We start from the raw sequence: 6,000 nt of genomic DNA, 5'->3' as shown, positions 1-6,000 counted from the left end.
AAAAGGTCTGCTCACATAAGTAAGTGGTAGGGAAAGGCATGAAATGTTGCAATGTATTTTTAGACAACTCTTCGTACTCACAGTGCACACGCAAACCAATTTGAGTCAAGAGTTACTAGCAATGGCAGATATACGAACATATTTTGGAGGGGTTTCTCGTCGTCTTTTTAGAAATTCCAGAATTGGGGGTGGAGGAGGCTTGATGTTTATAAGCAAAGGAATGATTAATATTTACTTCTTGTTATTAAAAACTCTGGAATTGGTGGTAGTGGTGGGAGCTTTCCGCCACTTGAAGATGAAATCCATGAAATTTCGAGGCGTCGGTCGTACAATTAATGTGCAACTGTTTTTGAAAAAGTGCCCTAACAAAGAAGAAATTTCTCTCGCTTGAAGTAGTCCTATATAACGGTCGACCAACTTCAGGGCAGAAATTTAGTAAAGTATTAGAACATTTAAATTTACAAACGTAGATATAATTTCTAATTGCTTTCTTTTTAGTAACTGATACAATACTTCTTGCGTAACAGATGTGTAATTTTACTACAACAGATTTCAATTTTTAGGCTTCACGGACCCCCTGGCTAGGTCCTACGAACCCCACTTTGAGAACTACTGATCTACAATAAACGTATAAATATCCATTGAGTATTTCAAGAAGTAAAGTTTAACTTCAAGCACGATTGACCTTTGTATAAAAAGCACAACCCCAACTATTGCTACTATTTACTGATCATTTTAACAATAAAACATGAAAACGAATTCTTGAAGAAGTGTAATGGGGCCCAGTACCGTGCCGTGTGGGGGCGATCAGGGTGGTGATTTTCCGGACGACGAAGTAAGGGGGCGCAAAATTCGGAAGGAAAGGAGTCGCCGCCCATACTCTCATCCCGGGCGCTGACTTTCCACAGCATGGCACTGATGGGGCCTCTATAAGATTTATTTTAATAAATAACACCTAAAATCGCAGGACTGAAACATTAAACAGTATGCTCATCTGCTGAATCAAACATTTATCTTTTTCAAAAAAGCGTAGACTGGAAGAGTGTGGGAAATTGTAATGGATATTTGGTTGTTATGAAATTAATGTAGATTTTTTTGATTCAATCTCAAACTCAAACTGCGATAGCTTTGCAAATCATCAGAAAATAATATAATTGATTCTTCTTAATCGATACATTTCTTAATCGATAGCAATACATTTCAGTCTACGAGAATCCCAGGAATATGAAAATTTCAAATTTTGGAGCCTATATGTTCATCGAAGGTATCCTTGTTATGAGGACGTGTCAAATCAAAAGCATGGTAGATAAAGAGCTATTCGTATTATAATGCGCACAACTTTTGTATCATCATTTATTAACATTGATCTCGAGTAATATGATAAAACTATCCCTATTGATTAATGGTAAAACAAACGTTCCCGTGCTTCGTACATTTTGCTAATGTTCTGAATTCACAATATTGACGGATTCGCCAGGATTATGTAAGGTGTAGCAGATCAGTGCCGCTATGAAACATCTCGTGGTCACTGTAAACTTCTCTGAGTGTAACGTCTGTTTTCACACGTTTTCAGTAGTTGAAGCGTGATTTAACAATTGGTAGAACGTATTGGTTTTCGTTCGTAAAAGAGCATTTTTGCTTGCACGTATGAATGTGGTTGAGTATGGTTTTCGTAGCACAAGAGTGGACAACGTAGAGAATAATTTGAAACAGATATTTTTGAATCTCGTTCAATTTGTGTGACATTTGTTTATTCATCGTTCTCCATAATTTCTTCAAATCTAGTGCGACAGTGGAGTTAAATTGAGTTGATTTTGAGTTTAACGTCCCTTTCAGCAGCGAGGCTATATGAGACTTGGACCAACTGATTAACGTGAAATCTGAACCACATGAGCTCCCGCAGGGAATCGAACCTGGATCTCCCAGGCGAAAGGCGCGTGCGCTAACCGCTTAGCCACGAAGGAGCTCAGTGCTACATTGGAATAAGCAACACTGAATTCATCTGCTAACTTTTATGTTGTTTCCACCGATTTCCCTCGGTGATAACCTTCCTTCAATTCGTCGCCACCAAAACCAGTACGTAGTCTGCCATCCTACCTTTCAATCATATGCCACCACAATAGATTTTTCAGAGTTTTGCATTCTATATTCCCTGACACTGTTCATAATTCATTAATATTTCGAACTGTTTAGGCATGTCTCTCAAATAATGTCATGCCAGAACACGAATTTTGCATGACATTATTTCAGTCTGGAAATAGATGAAACAACACAGACATTTTTGATGACCAGGAGGTGGAGAGCATACGCTTTAGTATGATATAAACACAGCAGTATACAGACAGTATGTTTTATGTCCACAAACATTTATCTAAATGACATTTTCAGAAATATTACATCAATATTTCAATAACTCAATATATGGTAATATCTTATTAGTTATGTAAATAATCACAAAATCATATAATTGGATGTATGCAATAAAATGGTCACTTTATTTAGAGATGAGCGAGTCATGCAGTAGTTTATCACAGCCAGTGCGTAAACTTCATCAAGAGAGGGTTCAAACACTTAATCTTAATTACATATTCTTTTAGAACAAGCATGATTTATATATATATATATATATATATATATATATATATATATATATATATATATATATATATATATATTGTATGTGTGTGTGTCTGTGTTAATATAGTATATCTTAATATAGTTTTATTTATATTCCATAATACATTTTTCAAGAGTGGGGGTTAAACAAAGAATTGCCGCTGCGAACGCCACTGGTTTAAATATTAACGTTACGGTAAAAATGGCAGGAAGAAAGTTTATCTTGAATGTTCGTAATTCCTTGTGAATCTATTATGCATTATAGTCCCCACGTAAATACCTTTGGAGTGGATAATACTGGTACTATTGGGTTGTTGCCATTCGAATGTACGACTGATATACGTGGCTTTAAAAGGCAAATAAAATGAAAACTACAGTAATTGATCAGTCCTAGTTGATTTAAGTTGCAGCCATATAATTCAATCTTATATGACAGCGTTTCCCAACCGGTGTGCCGCGGCACACTGGTGTGCCGCGAATGGACCGCTGGTGTGCCGCGAGGAAATCGAAACAAAATTATTAATTCTATAGCAACCAAATTGCAAGACATAGGAAAAAATGTATATTTTTGTATTTCACATTACTATGAATTTCTACCATGGAAAAAGTTACTGTAATTGTAATATACGTATTATTCTACATCTATTACTGTGTAGCAGACAGTATTTCAGCTCGTACACATTTCCACGGTTAGCTGCTATGTTACGTTTCAATTGAGAGTCATACTAACACCGAGAAATGGAAGCACTTGTACCGTACGCGTCAAGTGAACGTTCGTAGAACACTCATTTGCACGTGAATGACAGAACAACACTTTGTTCAGCAGCTGTGTTTTGACTTCGACGCATCGCAAGCTGTGTGATTACAATAATATGCACCGGTTTTGATTAAAACAGCAAAGTTAAAAGTACAAAACATTTGTTTGTTCGTTCGTTATTTAGTGATCTTCGTTCCTAGTGAAAGATTGGATACAGTTTTCGAAAAAAAAGCGTATTTTTAAAAACCTAAGTCCTATATTTCATTGCAATTGTTTTCTATTTTAAAATTAGAATAAAAAATAAGCATAATGAATTAGCATGGGGGGAAAACCAGTGATCGAGCTTTCATCTCTGTGAGAAGATCAGTAATCACAGAAAAAAATACCATGGTATTTTATATTTGCAAATAATAATAATAATAATAATAATAATAATAATAATAATAATAATAATAATAATAATAATAATAATAATAATAATAATAATAATAATAATATATGAGTGTGCCGCGAGAATTCAAGTTACACCTGTGATGTGCCGCAAGTTGAAAAAGGTTGGGAAACGCTGTTATATGGTCTTGGTTCTGCAAACGTTCAAACTAACTAATCTATCAATCAATGATGCTTATTGTGAGACATTAATAAACATAAATGAAACTGTTATGTTAGAAACACACTATTATAGAAGTCTTTTAACGTACTCTAGAACCAAGGAAATAGTTTAGTCCTTTCTTTCAATATTCTGGCTAAGTATCGTCTGATAGAATTACGCTTGTATTAAAAAATATTAAAAGTTCATGCAAATAGAGACTTTCCTAAAATACAAATTTAAGTTTTAAATCAAAAATAAATAAATATAACACTAATATATTGATCAAACTCAAAACATTTCTTAAACAAATTTCAATACTTTAGGATTTTAGGGAGAAATACTATCAAAATTTTCAACGAGAAAATGTGCAAATTATTTGTATATATCACAAATGTCACGTCCAAAGACTTCCACTTCTAAGATTATTCCTCACTTCAAATAATCGCTTTAGATTCGCACGATAATATTATTCCTGTGATTTCGAAGGTCCATAGTACGTGCAACCGTCTTGTGAAGTTTGTGTGTATTATGAGGAAATATTTAGTCCTTATGTTAAACGTCTAGATTTAGTGTGTTGGCAATATTATCTGGACACAATAAATTGTGAGAAGGATAATCAATTATTTGTAATTCCAAAGATTTCGTAAGCTTCATCTGATTGTATTAAAGAACAAAAAAGAGACCCCTGATTCTTCAAACGAATTACTTTGTTTACAAGAACTTTTATGAGCAACAAAGAAATAAATCAAATTTTAAAGTATATGCTTCCTTCAGAGAAGTATCTTAGATAATATAAGGAAGGATAATAAGTATAAAGCTGCTGAAACGTTAAGAATTGATGGTTTTGGATTACTGTTGTGAAGGCCTGAAAAAAAACGGAAATTTTGGGTAAAAGCCAGTTTTTTACCGTTTTTTCCCGAACTTGGGAAAAAACTGAAAAATTGGGAAATATTGAAATTTTCGAATATTTTACTACATTGTGCTTCTAAAATGAAAACTATTTTATATTTACTAGTTTACAGTTAAGATCATTGATTACTTATGTTTCTTGTATTATAATATAGAAATTTTGTGGCAACAAATATATTTGCACCACTCCTTTAAAACTAGCAATGTGATAAAAGTGCTTTCTTTCTTCTAAAGATACAAAAGAGAAGATTTAGAAGAAAGAAAGAGAGGAAGAAGCAGAGAAAGAAGGAAAAGGATGGTTTGGTATTGAATGTTTAGGCGAGAAAACGGAGATCCTAAAGAACCTGTTGAGGAAGGAAGGGATTAAAACATACAGAAAAGGAAGAAAGGGGATAATAAAGAGAAAAGAAAGAAAAGGAGATAAGGTCAGAAGAGGAACGAGTAGTGTACCAGGTTAATTGTAAAGAGTGCGACATGAAGTACATAGGGAATACAGGAAAGAGATTAGAACAAAGGAAAAACAACATAAGGATGATGGTAGACTAAAAAGAGAGAAAACGAAATATATAAAAACATTAAAGAAACAGGACATGAGATAGATTGGGAAAGAATAACAGGATTAGAAAGGGAGAAAAGGAGTGTGATAAGAAAGTGGAAAGAAGCCCAGTGGATTAAGAAGTACGGGAAGGAGAAGTTGATGAATTGGTCTAGTGGACTTGTAATACATGAGTTATGGGAAAAGATAATAGACAAAATAGAAAAAAGAATTAAAAGGATCAACACGAGCTGTTGGAGAAGGTGTACTACGGAGAACAGCTGATTGTCACTTACACTTTGTATTCGCTATTGCCCAACACCTAATTGAGAGTTTCACAACAGGTGCACAAAAGAGTAAGTGTCTACAGTAATTAAAAATTAACTTCTTGAGCCAATTGAAAGTATACGTTTACAGTAATTAAAAAATTTACTTTTTAGAACCAATTAAAAGTTTACGTTCTCTAAAGAGCATCCAGATTATATCCAGATTGTATATAAGCTGTCAAAATTGGTTATTTCTCTCATATTGTATCTGAGGAAGGCTATGTTACATAGCCGAAACCGCAACACAAATGTATATAAACTTAAA

The sequence above is a fragment of the Thermobia domestica genome, chromosome 5 (genome assembly GCF_964235325.1).
Source record: "Thermobia domestica chromosome 5, izTheDome1.hap1.1, whole genome shotgun sequence".
Classification (NCBI taxonomy): Eukaryota; Metazoa; Arthropoda; class Insecta; order Zygentoma; family Lepismatidae; genus Thermobia; species Thermobia domestica.
This window is presented reverse-complemented; position numbering follows the sequence as displayed.